Source organism: Stenella coeruleoalba (assembly GCF_951394435.1).
Source record: "Stenella coeruleoalba genome assembly, chromosome: 15".
NCBI lineage: Eukaryota > Metazoa > Chordata > Mammalia > Artiodactyla > Delphinidae > Stenella > Stenella coeruleoalba.
The window spans coordinates 24,863,672-24,880,112 of NC_137161.1; the positions used below are offsets into that span (position 1 = coordinate 24,863,672).

At 43.6% G+C, this 16,441-nt stretch overlaps 1 protein-coding gene across 9 annotated transcripts in view; it reads right to left on the reverse strand.

The window, feature by feature from the left end:
- The window catches only part of RALY (RALY heterogeneous nuclear ribonucleoprotein), an 83,911-nt gene that overhangs the window by 33,919 nt on the left and 33,551 nt on the right, over positions 1-16,441 (reverse strand). For 4 of the 9 annotated variants that reach the window (XM_079946407.1, XM_079946413.1, XM_079946412.1 and 1 more), the window contains exon 2: positions 13,563-13,697. The exons of 2 other annotated variants lie outside the window; for them this stretch is intronic. The gene's annotated coding sequence lies outside the window, so the exon portion shown is untranslated. Of the gene's footprint in view, positions 1-5,134; positions 5,207-13,562; positions 13,698-16,441 lie in introns of all 9 variants that reach the window. 3 more of the 9 variants (XM_079946410.1, XM_079946408.1, XM_079946409.1) reach the window with 2 other exon arrangements.

A 16,441-nucleotide genomic window follows, 5' to 3' on the forward strand; every position in this document is an offset into this window, starting at 1 on the left:
TTCCTCCAACAAAGGTAATTATTCCTTTTATTTGTTACAGGAGTTATTTATTAGTTTGTTAGCCTCATTAAACTAACAGATCTCTGGGGGACAGAGCTACATATATTTTATGCATTTTTGTACCTCAATGCCCAGCACTGGCACACCAGAAAGATGCTAAAGAAATAATGGCAGTAGAAACACATCCAGGACTCCTAATCCCAGGTATAGAGATCTTATAACAGGAAGTGGCCCAAACCTCATAGACTGACTCATCATAACTTATCTCTTCCTCAATTCCTCCACCCTAGCAAGACTTTCCATTACTAGAGAGAGTCTCTAAGCCTTTGTAGGTGCTGATCCCTTAGCCTTGAACATTCCTCATATGCTTCTTTGCTGAGCTAATTCCTATTCACCCCTCAGACCTGGAGGCCTTTCTAATCTCCCCTAATACTGGGTCAGGTATTCCCTCTCCACCGCCCCCCCTCCATGTCTGTTTTATCATAGAATCCTAGCACACAGCATGTGTCAAAAGTATCTGTTGATGGTTGAATGACTGAAATAGTGGATCTAGAAATCCAAAGGAGATTCTTGGCCTGGAAGTCAGGAGGGCTGACTGTTTCTAATTCTAGCTCCACCACTGCTGTGCTCAGTGATCTCGGGCAAGCCCCAGTCCTTCCTGGACCATCCATAAATGAGCTATCATCTATGAATGAACTCAAAAGCACCGACAATATATGAGACTTAGACTCATGCTAAGTCCTAAGGGTGAGGAACTTCTGAAGCCAGCTGTGTGCTCCAGAGGATGGGAGGTCCAATATCCTCACCCCAAGAGCAGCACCAGGTACATGGAACTATGCTGTCAGCAGCCTCCCAGCCTGTTGGTTTACTTAATTTCTCCTGATGAAGTGCCAAGAATAAATCGTAGGTGAGCAGCAGAACACGTTAATGAGACCAGAGCCTAATGAATCTTTTCCTTCCTGTGTCAATTAGAATTTCAAAGCTAGGATCCCCAAGGACCAATTTATTAGGAACAGAGAGAAGCCTTCTGTTCATCAGCTGCTGCCTGAGCTACTTTCCCTGGTCCTGTATGTCCGCTATGTAACAATCTTGCTTACTCAGATATGCCACCTGGTGAGACAGACAATACTTCTGGGCTCTGAACTTGAGGAAGGAGAGAAGGGGTCTAGGGTGTTTCTGGGGGTGAGTGGGGAGGTGGTTAAGAGAATCAGAGTAGCCCTGACTTGAATGCCACCTCCCAAGGATACTGGTCTTCAAAGAGCTAATAGCAGCAGATCAACTTGCCATTCACCCAACTAAGTAGCAGGTATTGTGTGACACCTATTTGCCTAAGGTGTTTTGAATCCACCCAACAACCCCCAAAGTAGGTATCAACAGCACTATTTTTTTTTTCGGCCGCACGGCGAGGCTTGCAGGATGGGCTCTCAGTTCCCCGGCCAGGGATTGAACCCAGGCCGCGGCAGTGAAAGCCTGGAATCCTAACCACTAGGCCACCAGGGAACTCCCTCAACAGCACTATTTTACAGACAGAGAAACTGTGGCTCTGAGAGACAAAGTAAGAATTTTAAGGAACTAAGGAACTAGTTGAGGAACTAGCTGAAGAACACAACCAGCAGTTGGTAGACAGGGATTTGAACTCACAATCTGAACTTGCAATTCCAGAGACTGGGCTCTTTCTATGAAACCACAGCAACCTTGCCCCAGGGCTGGCAGGGCCAGCAGCTGATGTCCTGAATGGCAGAGATGGCCTGTGGGCAGCCGTGGCCATGTTGGACACTTGCCACCAACACGCTGTCTTTTGCCCAGGCATAAGCAAGAGTGCCTGTGTATTGCTGGTCCTTCCATTCAATGACGTTGGCAATCTCACCCCGAGAACATAATCCAAGTAGAGTCACCATTGACATTACCCCCAGACTCCTCCCCCAGAAATCTTTTGATTTATGACGAGTTGCCAATCCTTGATCTAATAGCTCCCGGGTGCCTAGTTCTCTTGGCTCCCATACTGTCCTCTCCAAGTCACACAGGGCCAGCCCAGTTGCCACTGCAATGTCATCAACAGAGGCAAATTCCAAGGTGAGAAGGTAAGCAAGTCAGGTTTCCAAATGGCTATGAAATGGAATTTTAGGACTCTGGTGGGAAAAATGCTTAAGAGTGAGGTCAAGAGGTTTGTCCAAATTTACAGAACTAGAAAATAGCAAGAACCGGAACACAGGCATATATTGAATCCTAACCTGGCATCTATCTACCAAGAGCAGGAATAATAAATACAGAAAAAATGAGATCAGTGGTTTAAAATTTTTTTAAGCTTTTAATTTTGAGATAATTATAGATTCACATGCAGTAATAAATACTTTTTTGGGGGGTGGGGGGTGCTGTGCTTCATGGCTTGCAGGGTCTTAGTTCCCCAACCAGTGACTGAACCCAGGTCCTCGGCAGTGAAAGCTCGGAGTCCTAACTGCTGGATCGCCAAGGAATTTCCCAATAAATACTTTTTTAAAGCACTTAGCACAGTGTCTGGCACATAGAAACCCACCCAAGAAGTGTTGGCTATTAGATAATTAGGAAAAAGGGAGAGGGCATTCAGGATGGGCTTTTGAGGAAGAATTACTAAGTTTCTCTTTACAGAATGCTGAGGTATACCCATATAACACTTTAAATAATCTTTCCAATGATCCCATCAAGCAGGTATTAACATCCCCATTTTACAGATGAGAAAACTGCTCTCAGAAGTCAACTAACTTATCCAAGATTACTTTGTCCCAGTACATGCCAAAGCTGGGATTCAAATCCAGATATATCCAATTCCAAACGCTATGCTCTTTCTACATTTGCTTCTCTCAAGATAATATGGGCTGGGCTTAAAAGACAAGCCTGGATGTAGACTGGAAGTTAAGAGCAGGCTGCCGGTTAAGTAGGGGGGATAGCATGAACTAAGATGCGAAATTTAGCAACATACTGTCTTTGCAAAGAGTGGTAGTTCAAAGACATTGGCCAGAATAAAACAGTAAACTCACATGACAAAGACAAAATAAAAAGCTAAGGGGCAGATGGCAGAGGGTCACTGAATGCTAGCTGCTCTTGCCAACTATGTGGATCACAACTTGACTCCCCTTTGCTGGACACTAAAGAAAGAGAGGTAGCATGCCAAAACTGAAGAGCCATAGACTGGGAGGCAAAGGAAATCAAGTTCTACCACTAACTAGTTAAGTGGCCTTGGGCAAGTCACTCATCCTTTCTGGGTTTCTAATACCAGAGGATCAAACTAAAAGATGTCCAGGGACCTCTCTAACTTTGACCTTCCAGGAATCACTCTATTACCAGGTCATGTGTACAAATGTGAGTCTGGGAAATGCTAATGCTGTGATTAAACAAAGAAGCCTGAAATGAAACACAGTAACGGTATGATAGGAACCTTGGGTACAGGGATAGAGAAACAGAGCTAAGTGAGGGAGAGGAGAATAAAGAAATTAAATGGGATCCAAGTTAATCTTGGATAAAAGCCAGAAGACAGCAGGCAGGCAAGGGAAGGGAGACTGAACCAGGAGAGTTACCAATCCTGGCCTTCCTACTAACTTGCTATGTGGCCCTGGCTATTAGCCTCATTTTCCCATTGGCCAAATGCAGGGTCCTATATGTTCTGGCCTCAGCTGTCCCCTCTCCCCTCTCTCTTCTTTCTCTTTGGTGCTGTTCCAACCACACTCTCTGCCTCCTAGTTTCTCTACAAACATGCTCTTATCTTGGGGCCTAGCCTGCATATCTTCACACATATGAAATAATCTAATAATTAATGATTTACTCGTTTTCTGTCTCCCCCACTGAAACAAGTTCCATGAAGGCAGTCTTTGTTTTGTTAACTACTATATCTCAGCTACAGGAATAGTATCAGGCATTTGTTGAATGGACCCCTAAGGTCCCTTCCAATTCTGGCATGCTATGATTAACTTATGGGCTTATGGAACTGGTGAAAATCTCAGAAGTTCAAAGTTCAAGCCTGGGTGAACTTAGGTTTAACCTGTCCTTTTGGCTCCAATTTTTGATATTTGCTTTGCCTCAGAGGGTCTTCAAAAATCATCTCCAAATGTAACAATCACATCCTAACACACAACTACACACATGCACAAATAGACAACTATATACCACTTAATTCAAGAATTATTATCATATGCTAGATGTGAAACACAGTATTTCCTTAACCTGGAAAATGAGGCCTTATGCAGTTTAGCCCCAACTTACTTTGATAACTTTAACCCTAACCATACTCCATTCCTGAAATCCTATGCTCTGGCTACAACGGACTGTTTACTCTCTCTGAGACACACATGTGAGCTTCTGTGCCTTTGCCCTCATTGGTCTCTTTGCTTGGAAGCTACAGACTCCCCTTCTCAACTGCCAAATACTTCATCTTTCACGACTGTCAAATGTCTCACCTTTGAAGTCCAACTCAAATATCACCTCTTTTGTGAAGCATTCCTTGATCTCTCAGGCAGTTAGTGTCCCCCCCTCCTCCAAGTTCCCAAAGCACTCCACATGCTTCCATTATAGTGCTCATCACTGCCACCTACTTACTTTATCTACCTCTTCTCCTTGATCAGTTATGGGCTCCAAAGGCCTTGACCATGTGTTTGCCTTCTCCTTATCCCTAAGGACCTACCTCTGTGCCTGGCACAAATGTTTATCATATTGGATGTCAACATGGCACCACAACTAATAACACTTCTTAACCTTCACTGGCACACTTGATCAGATAGTTCTTCCAACCAAAAGTTGGTTTCCCTCATACTTCTACCCACTAATATGAACTCCTACGGGACTGGAGAAGAAGCTGGAAAGAAAGAAGAGAAATAGTATTTGCAGAGCCTTGAATGTCATGCTAAGGACACTGGATTTTATTCTAGAGGTTTTATGAGCAAGAAAGTGATAGGAATAAGATCTATATCTTAAAACCTATGGAGAGAAAAAGGGGGTTATATTTCAGGGTCAAAGACTGGAGATGGGGAGACAGGCTAGTTGACAATGAAAAAGTCTCAGTGAGAGAGGATTAAGATCTGGCCTTGGATGGTAGCACTGGGGATAAGAAGATGGGCAAAACATTTCAGAGACAAAACCACATAATGAAAGCAGTTGCCTACTTTACCTGAGTGAAACTCTGCTCAGAACAAACTTCCTCCAGGTGGAACTTTGTGACCTCTTTGCATCCAAGATGGCCCTGAGGGTAACCAGAGCAGGGAAAAAGCCTCCATGACTAGGTGAAGGGGAAGAAGCAAGTCTAGGATTAGCAAAGACCAAGCTCCAAGCCAGTGAGTAGGGCTGTAGGAGACAGCTCAACGTCCTGCTAATAGCTGCTACGTGCAGAAGTTTCTGCAAAGAAGTCGGGTTTGTGCCCTGAGCAGAAAGATGCCCTCCTGACTTGGAGAGCTCTAGCCAGCTTTAATACCAGAGACTCTGATGATTTTCAGCGGTGCTTTGTTAAGGAAAATTATCCAAAAACTGGAAGTAAGGGAAAAAGATAACTGTGTGAACTTTTAAAGTCATGTTAGGACATTTTTTTTAGTATGTATCTGAGAGTCATCTGATACTCTTGGAGAATGGAATTTTGTTTGACTTACTGTTCACAAACAGTTAGGGCCCAAATATTTTAAAACTCTGCAAAGTTAGAGATTAACATATAGCAAACTGAGAAGTAGAAAAGATAACATGAAATGTTACATTTTTATTAGAACATTTATCAATTTTGGATCTAATTTAGCAATCTCATTTCAGCAATCCTTTTTCCACTAAGAACATAAATCCAGTTTCTCAGCTATTCTCTTTCTGCTGGTTCCCACACCGAGTTAAACAAAACTTGACACATGCTCACATGGATGAGAATTACGCCCTGACATAGTACACACATCCACAGGCCTGCCTACCTACCTCACAGGAACCAGATGCCAGGAGGCAAAAGAAGCCTGACATCCAGGCACAGGATTTAGTGAAGTGAAACAGGTGGTCACTTATGAAATGACATAAAGCTCAGTGTAGCAGAAAGGGCACAAAGCTGAGAGTCAGACCTGCCACTAATTTATTGTGTGACCTTGGGCCTATTACTTACTGCCCCTTGCTGGGCCTCAATTTCACAATTATAAAACGGGTAAGTTGATCTAGGTCAGTGTTGTTTTATAAACTGTGTTCCTGGCAACTATGCAGGTTTAAGGCAGATGCCTCACAGCCTGTCTTTGATAAGGGGGAGGCTAGACTGGTGGACTCTGGGCCCACCACTGCCAATTCTAACGAGCAGCTCTGTTTGAGATGTTGAGTTATATGTTTAAATAAAGGGCTCCTCCATAAACTTGATAACTGTTAGTTAAGATCTCTTCCCACTCTGACATCCTAAAATTCCATCATTTTATGGCAAATGATCCTGGGGACAATACAGAGCCAAAAATATCTCCTCTTACCCTATACTTAAAAACATATCATTAGAAGAGGGTCTCATTAAGAAGGCCCTAGCAGTTGAGTAGGAAGGGGTGAGGAAGGGGACAAGTGGGCAGAGGAGGGCTCAGAAAAGGGCAGAGACTAAAGGCCTGTCCCTTTTGCAAATGAAGATTGAGTGGAACCCAAGGCCAAGGACAGAACCCTTTCAGGGAGGGCTTAGATTCACTGGCCTTATCAAGGCTAAGGAGTTGGACTCTAGCCGCTGACTCTGCCACATAAAGGCAGATGCCTTCAGTTTCCTTAGACTAAAATCTCTACAGGTAACATACTTTGTAAACTGAAAAATGATTACAGATTTGAAGACCTATTAGAGCAATCTTATTCTTAAATCTTTTATATTATTCTCTTCTCCTGCCAGGTCCCTGAAGGAGGCTCATCACACTTGAGATGTATAGACCCTCTCTCTTCCTTCCTTACATTTCAGAGTTGGGCATACAAGGGGCTTATTGCTTGGAATATTCCCCTCATTCAACTTGGAAAATGACAAGTACACTTCTTACTAGGTAGTCCATGTTCCATGTTGAAGATGGAAACCTGGCCTCTCACTTAGTGATTGGACCTCTGGGCCACACACGTGGATCCTAGAGAAGTTGGTTTGAGGCAGGGCAGAGCAGAAGAAACTCATGGGAAAATGCACTGAAGGCATGGAGATATTCCCATTATACTAAAGCCCCTGCATACCCCTTCCTGGGCACTCTTGAACACTCTACCCTCCTGGAAGGGCAGAGGCCAGAGGAAGTATGATACTCAGGAAAGAGCTTACTATACTAAATGCTTGGAGTCTATGGAAGGAGGAGGACCTGAGTTCAAAACCCAGCTCTTTCACAGACTAAGTAAATGAACTCTGGCAAATTCATTTACTTCACTGAGGCTCAGCTTTTCCCTCTGGAGCTATTAATAACTTAATGAGTTATAAAGATTAACAAAGATAATTTTAACTTAAAACACCTATGACAATACCTGGCACATAGTAGGCACTTGATAAATGTGACTTCCATCAACAGGGAAAGGGCAAATAGCAAAAGATGACTGAACGTGATTCACATGACAGGTAGGGAGGACTAGGGGACGAACCCCAGCAAGTATATCAGAGCCGTGAGTGGCTCAGAATGGGAATGGGCTGATTTGGAGAGTCTGTTGTGCTATCTAAGAGCATCTGGATCCTGTACCAGCCAAAGCAAATCAAACAGGAGTGCTTATGAAGAGCTTCTTTCTAAAACAAGTACGGGCTGTGTTACTGACACACGCCACAGGGGAATTGAGAAGACTGCTGGCAGAGATGTTAAGAAAGCTGACAAGCTTTCAGTTCCAATCTTTGCTACTACCTACGTATGGGTACAGCTGACCTTGGCTCCAGAGGAGAAAACCCTGGACTGAGACACAAGAGACCTAGGTGCTGGTCTGAGCGTGACTCTGAGCAGGCGACATCATCTCTCAGGCCTCAGTTTTTTCTTTCTCCTCCAAATAATAATAATTCTTTACATGCCTACTCTATTATCACTATCCTCATTTTCTATGGCTCAGAGAAATTAAGCTAATACAGGCAGGCATCTGAATTCCAGGTCTGCTGTTAAAGCCAGTAGTCTTTCCACTCTATTGCATCATCTCTCAGTGTTAACTGACGGGGTGAAACCAGGTGGACCAAGGCATTTGAGGACCTGAAAATTTTATGATTCTTAGCAGCTTGAAACTGTGGTTTCAAGAGCATTCTAAATATATACTGTAGTGCTAACCTGCTAGTTAAGAAGCCTTCTATAAATGAAATCCTCAACACCAAGGGCAAAAGCTGAGTACAAGCCAACTTGAGAGCCAGAGAAGAGCAGACAATGAAATTTTAGGAAGCCTTGAAGAGGCCCTTGGAGAATACATTGCCTAATTCATTTTACAGATAGGGATACGGAGGCTGCAAAAAGAGAAACAGCTTGACTGGGAACACCCAGAAAGTGGGTGACAGAGCACAAACTGGGTTCTATGTCGCATGGACTCTCTCATACTCGTTATCTACTCAGTCTCCAACATTCCAGGCCATTCCGATTTTCTCACTGATATTTTTTTTCCAAATGCTGAGTGACAGGCAGGTCACTGCCCCTGCAGCCGACTCCCAAACACTTCTCGTTGTAGGTAATGGCTCTTCCTTTCTGTCTCTGCTGCAGCGTTAAGCAGGACTGAATCTGAGTCTTCTCTTTCGGCCCCCTCCTCTTTTTTTCCTTTGAATGACAGACAAAGTGACTTTGGAGGCACAGAACTGGAAGAGACATACCAGCAATTATAGAACAAATTTCTACTTCATTCCCTCTTTTTGGAGCTGAGGAAACTGAGGCCCAGAGATATTAAATGCTTTCCCAAGGTTGAGTTAGTAGAACAGGCTTAAGAGCCTGGGTCACAATACTCACCTTCTACTACAATCTGACACTGAACACAGGGTATCAGAATTTATTTCAACCACTAGTGGCTGAACACCAATCCAGACCAGGCATTTTTTCATCATCTCCTATTAGCATCACAATAACTGTATAGGCATTATTGTTCCCATTTTGCAGAGGAGGAAACTACAGCTAGGAGAGGTTAGTCACAAAGGAAATGAATGTCACAGCAAGGATTCAAATCTTTGGCTTTAAAGCTTCCTCTCTTTCCCCAGCAGCATACAGCCTGAGGTTTTTAAGAATATACACAATGGTGGGAAAGATGGAGTTAATTAATCTTCCTAAAGGCCAGTTATCCAATTAATCTTCCTAAAGACCAGTTATCCTGTAGATAACTTTGTCTATTGCCCTATGCACTTAAGTACACTAACTCTTGATATATTATGCTAACTGAGGAGATGGGGAGGGAGATGAAGGTAAGGGAGACCAGTAGAGACTCCTGATACAAAATGACAGATAACTCAAAGGAAGCAATTTCTGCTTTTGTGTTAATGTGATCTTTTGTAGGATAGTTTTGGGGCTTTTTTCTGCATCTGCCCCATTAGGTCATAAGTCCCCTTTACTCATGTCCTACTCATCTCATGATTCTGGTATCACACTTGCTGACGGACCTTGGTTTCCTGATTTATGGTTTCCCAGCTTGGGTTTTTGATCTCTTGGCCTTATTCTTAGGCTCAGATCCCTACCTCTCTGCCACAGTCAACGGCCTTAAAACTGCTCTCTAGGAGCTGTCAGTCACTCTTCTGTCAGGCTTGCCGCTCCAGTGGGACACAAACATGCCTCATGAATACAGGCAAAAATCTTCAACAAAATATTAGTAAACCAAAACCAACACCATACAAAAAGGATTATACACTATAACCAAGTGGGATTTATTCTAGGAATGAGGTTGGTTTAAAATCCAAAAATCAATAACATAGTGCCATGTTAGTAGAATAAAGGATAAAAACCACACAAACAAAATCCAACATCCATCCATAATAAAACCTCTGAGTAAACTAGAAATAGAAAAGAACTTAACTTGGTCTGATAAAAGAAGTCTACCAAAAAACCCTACAGCTAACATCACTTAATGGTGAAAGACTGAATATTTTCTCCTTAAAATTGGGAACAAGAGGGCTTCCCCGGTGGCACAGTGGTTGAGAGTCCGCCTGCCGATGCAGGGGACACGGGTTCACGCCCCGGTCCGGGAAGATCCCACATGCCGCAGAGCATGCCTGCGCGTCCGGAGCCTGTGCTCTGCAACGGGAGAGGCCACAACAGTGAAAGGCCCGCGTACCGCCAAAAAAAAATTGGGAACAAGGTAAGCGTGTCTGCTTTCACCAATTCTGTTCAACACTGTACCAGAGGTCCTAGCCGGTACAGTCACGCAGAGCGATTTTGTGGACGTTAAGATTATGTCATTCCTCTACTCAAAACTCTCCAGTGGCTTCCTATTTCACTCAGAATAAAGCCCTACATGATCTGAGTCCCTGTCTACCCTTGTGACTTCTTCTCCATAATCCACTCTCCCTATTGCTCGCTTCATCTCTAGCTACACTGACCTCCTTTTGTTCCTCAAGACACTAAGCGTGCTCCTGTTTTAGGGCTTCTGAACTTGCTGAACTCTATGCATGGAATGTTATTCCCCAAGATATACACATAGCTCATACTACTTCAGCTCGTGCATATTTCTGAACAGATTTTATTTTCTCACAGAGGCCTTCTTTCATCACACAGTCCCTCCCTATTCCCTTACCTTGCTTTATTTTTATTCCTATGTATTCATTTGTTTATCCTCCACTAGAATTTAGGATACAAGAGAGAAAACTATTTTCTTCACTGCTACATTTCAAACACTTAAAACTGTGCCTGGCACATGGTGGACACTCAATAAATACACACTGAATGAATGGACGTCTTTAAAAAGATATTCATGTATAGGAGAATGAATAAAGGCGGGGTTGGGAGGGTGGGAACCACTGTCCCAAGAGTCTGAGAAGGACCAAGGTTTTAGGTCATGGAGGAAGAACCAGTGTAGAATAGAAAAAACTTGGTTCTCTAAAGCCAGATTCTTCTAAGTTCTAAGCTTAGGTCTTCCAGTCACTGCCTGTGTATCCCTCTCTAAGTCTCTGGAACTTATAAAATGAGAATATCACCACCTACCTCCCAAGCTGTTATGAAAACAAAATCAATTTATGTACTCAATATAGCACCTGATAATATAGTAGATACTACAAATAATTAAACATTCTGATACCTCTGTCCCTCAAGAAGAACCTAGAACTACCTTAAAAATTACCTAGCTCCACCTTATTGAAATGCATAGATGTCTATAGGGCTGTTGCCCCTAAAGTTTGACCTTCATACCCATTTTAACTTCTCTTTCTTATCATTCTTCTTTTACCTCTCCCTTACTGTTAGCTTTCAGCTCTCACCTCTAGCTGCTGCTAATACAGCTCCTCCTCCCGTTTTTATACACCGCTCTTAATCTTATGGAGGTTTAGAAACCAGATTGCTAAGCTTGTTACAACAAAACGTAAAAATAGGAAAAAATTAGTGCTGTGCAAGGTCTTAAGGATGACAATGCTTTGCTACCTTCTTGTTTTTCAGTTGGACTCTGGAAAATTGAGGATGTTAGATAAATAAGATACTATATGGGTATCAGTATATTATACAATCTTTTACATAGAATCATTCATATTTTAAAATAGTCAATAGTGGAACTTTTCCACAGGGCAGTTGTCACGAAAACAATAAAAGCCAAGCTTGATGCCCAGGCCATGTAAAGGCCAGAAGCTATAGAACATTAGATTAACCAAGACAGAAAGAGAGGACAGCAAGAGTCTGGAGATTCAGAATAGGAGGGTATGTTGGCCAGTGTGGATTCCAAGAGCATCAGGTTAGAGGACAGATCCCTCTGTGCACCCTCAGGCAGGCAGGCAGAAGAACAGAATGCCCCTTGTTACAGAGTATGAAGAGAGTGACCTATGTCACTGGCCAAGAGCGAGAGAAATGGTGGGAAAACTGGAATGCCCACGGCCTCTGATAAGATATGAGACTGCAGTACAAGTGCCTTTTTCACTAGCAGTTGGAGGGTGGGGGTTGGGGGAAGGCAGGGAACCTAGGGCCAGAAGAGGAATAGCCCTCCTGTTCTAACATGCTGGGGATGGACTCTTGAAACCAACTATAATATCTGTACTGGCAGTGGCCTTGGAGCCAGGCTGTGTGAGTGCATTTAAACCTGCACTCTGCAGCCCACATGCTGCAAATCATGGCTGCCAATGCTGCCTGGCTTTGTCTCTGTACCCTGGAAAGACTGAACTTGTGGAAAGACTGAACTTCCGGTAGGGCCTGCAGAAGGAGAGGAGGAGAAGGGCCTGGGAGAAAATTTACAGTGTAAATTTCCAAGGCAAAACCTTCCCTTTTACCTTTGGGGAGTTGGGTGGCAATCAGGTCAGGGACTGAGATGCCAAGGATACTTATAACACTTTCTTCTCACCTCTCATCTCAGTCATGCTGTTTTACAGTTCACAAAGCTTTCCAACTTGCATCTCCCATTTGATTGTCTACAATATCCTGTATGGTTGGTGCACACAAAATAGACATATGGGTGCAGTGAGGCACTCCAATTTACAAATAGGGAAATGGAGATTATCCAAGCGCAAATACTGAACGAGAAGACAAAAACCCAGGTTTTCCAACTGCAACTCAGCTCTCCAGGTCCCGATTTGTGCTGGCCCAAGTGCTTATGGAATCCCACGTGTTATAGGTGTTTTCCTCTCCTTCCAGTCATATTTAGCCTTGGCCTCCGCCTGCTTGAAGGCTCTTCCTTTCCCCCTTACTAAAAATGCCATTGCTCAGAAAGGACCCCCCCAACTCTTGCCTGCCCTGCTGGGCCCTTCAAATAACTAGACCTCCTTCCTGAATCCCTAAGGAGGTCTGTTTTCTTGAACTTTATAAGAAAAATCATGATTCCAGGCAGATTAGCATTCCAAGGAAAGCCTGCCAAGGCAGAGAGAACAATGGTATTCACAGTTAGACTGACCTGGGTTCTAATATCAGCTTTATGGATTCCCAGGTGTAAACCTGGGCAAGTTACTTCAGTTTCCTGAGTCTCAATTCCCTCATCTATAAGATGGGGTTTTGTCTAGTTTAAATGGGATCCATAACACTATTGGTTCTTAATATGTTGATTTCCCTTCCTGTTTCACCATCTGCAGTCTTCCTTCTAAGATTTCCTGGACTTCCCTCTTCACACATCCCCACTCTAATCACTCCGTCCTCACCTCCATTGATGATTACATTCTGCAGGACTGATAAAACCACAGGATTTTCTGAAGCTGACTCTGGGCTTGGTAGGTCACAATCAAGACTGAAATCAGGAAAAGTCTCTAAGGGCTATGAATTCACGTTAAGAGAGCTTATGGGAGAAGGGGTTTAGTTGCCAGGTCCAGAATACCCCCCAGCAGAAAGCAGCTGGCAGAAGCCAGAAGGAATTGAGCATGCTTTGCTTTATTCATGGCAAATGATCCCACCCTGTCTCATGGCAGCTCCAGGAAAGCAAGTTCAATTCTCCTCCCAGTAGAAAAGGCTGCCTATGACAGTCTCTTAGGCATGGAGTAGAAGAGTAATTATCTGTAAGTTACCTGTACTAAGGGTAAAAATAAGCTCCAAACTAGTTACCTTGTATCTTGGCCCAAGTTTGCCCAGAGTTTGCCTAGGCACTCTCACTCACCAGTACCAAGGCTGAGCTCAGCCAGCAATTTCCTCTTTTGCGTTACAGGGTCAGCACCAACTGTCTCAGGGAAGAGGGCTCACCTATAACAGAGAGAAATCAGTCAGGGTCTTGCTCAGAACAGGCATGAACTTAGGTCAATGATGGCATGCAAAGTTCCTGCCCTTACATGTCTTGCATCCTAGCAAAAGATAGGGTAATAAGTAAATACATAGTTTCAGGTTGTGCTATAAAGAAAAATAAGCAGAGTCAGGAAAGAATGACAAGGAGTGAGAATGAGGTCTATTTTAGATAAATCCGTCAAGGAAGACTTCTCCAAGAAGCAATTGCTAGACAGAGACCTGAATAAAGTGAGGGGGTTAAGACCTGCAAAGATCAGAGGGAAGAGTGTTTCAGAGAGGGGAAATAAGTGCAAAAGCCCTGAGGCAACAATAGGCAAGAGTAAGCTTGTTATGCTAAAGAACAAGAAAGTCAACACAGAATACAGTGATGGGAAGAATGAGGTTCCTCCAGGCTTCAGTAACCTGGAACCCAGCTGGGACAAACTTTCAAGCACTCTGAGATTGATTTCAGGTTTCTCTGCTCACCTCCTCCTCTGCTGGGTAAGGGACAGAGAAACTCCTATATATTTCTTGGAATGTGGGGTAAAGAGAAAACAGAGAAACTCCTATGTATTACTTGGAATGTGGGGTAGAAATGACTGGGGTAAGGAGAATAGTAGCACACGCCAGGCACTGTTGTAAACCCTTTATTTGTATTAACTCATTTAATCTTTACAAACTCTTGTAAGGTTGGTGTGTTATTACATTTCCCCATTTTACTAATGGGGAAACAGACAGAGAAGTTAAGTAAATTTGCCCCAAGTCACACAGCTAATAGATGGTAGACCTGGGACTTTAACCCTGGAAGTCCAACCTCCGGGGCTTGCCTTCTTAACCACACACTATACCACTTCTCAAAAACAGAAGAAAAAACACAGGAAACGCATTCTCTAGTCCTAGCTGACATGGCTCACAGCCCCCATTTATACCCAAGTCTGAGATCCTCTCCATTTACTTGCAGTCCAAGTTTTTTACTGAATACCAGTTGAATGACTCCCGAGTCCTTCAGCCAGGTGGTTCCAGAGGATACTGTGATCACAAAGCTATGATGATAACCACGACAACAATAGCCATTTAATAGCCACTAACATTTAATGCACACTTTGAAATAGACTAGGTACTGGGCTAAGCACCTTACATGTACTATTTTATTTCAGAGAAGGAATGACAGTTGCTCTAAGACCTGGGTAGAGGGATCTGTGAGGGGCTCCACTCCTGAACAAAGCAGCAAACACAGGGAACTAAAGGATCCCTGTAGGGCAGGGTGAAAGCACAAAGGCAGACGTACTAACGGGTGGGTGGTAAAGGAAAGGACTATCAGCACCTCCAATTAACATGTCAACAAACTGAACTCATCTTCTATTTCCTAGCCCCCATGTTTCACCAACAATTCTCCGGAAGTACATTTTTTTTAACATCTTTATTGGAGTATAATTGCTTTACAATGTTGTGTTTGTTTCTGCTGCATAACAAAGTGAATCAGCTATATGTATACATATATCCCCATACCCCCTCCCTCTTGCGTCTCCCTCTCACCCTCCCCATCTCACCCCTCTAGGTGGTCACAAAGCACTGAGCTGATCTCCCTGTGCTATGCGGCTGCTTCCCACTAGCTATTTACATTTGGTAGTGTATATATGTCAATGCTACTCTCTCACCAAGTACATATTTAGACTTCAAAATGTTCACTCATGCTCTCCAACCCCTTCTTCCCTCATTCCCACAATTGCCAAGTCCTTGTAGGGGTTTTTTTTTGTTTTTGTTTTCAGTCTCTAACAGTTCTACATCCAAATCATCTTCTTTATTCCCTACTGTGTCAACTTCCTCTTGGTTCAGGATCTCATTATCTCCTGCCTGCACTGCTGGAATAATTCTTAGAATTTATTGACATTACAAGGACAGGCTGTTACAGCAGCCTCTTCCCTGGTCTCTCTTTCACTAGTCTCCCCCGATCCTTCCTGTTCCAATCTATTGAGCCCACACTGCCAGACTAATGTTCCTAATGCCACTCCCCTGCTCAAAAAAATGTCATGGCTCCCAATCACCTCAGCCTTGCTCTCTAGACTCTCATACCATGGGTCTGGTCACCATCTACCTTACCTCTACTGTGGGCTTTCCAGCTCCCATACTTTTATCCATGTTGTTGCCTCACCTGGAACGCCTGTCTTCATTTGTACATATTCAAATCCTTCTTAATCTTCAAGGCCTAGCAATTCAGTGAAGTTATCCTGAAGCCTTTCTTACCTCTCTGTCATGTTCTTGAAACATCTCTGGCTGTGACTCCTACCTGGCTCTGGCCTCACCATCCACTAAGGCTTCAGAACACTTCCCCTGTTGTTCTTCCTTGTAAAGATTCCTACTGCTTCCAGACAGGGAAAACCTAGTCAGTTAAGATTTCTGTTCGAATTCCTACTACATACAAACATTTATTTATTTATTTATTCATTCATTTATTTATGGCTGCATTGGGTCTTTGCTGCTGCGTGGGGTTCATTCGTTCATTCATGTATTTATTTATGGTTGCGTTGGGTCTTTGCTGCTACAAGGGGGCTTTCTCTATTTGCAGCGAGCGGGGGCTGCTCTTCGTTGTGGAGCAGATTCTCTAGGCACATGGGCTTCAGTAGTTGTGGCGTGAGGGCTCAGTAGTTGTGGCTCACAGGCTCTAGAGCGTAGGTTCACTAGTTGTGGCGCACCGGCTTAGTTGCTCCGCAACATGTGGGATCTTC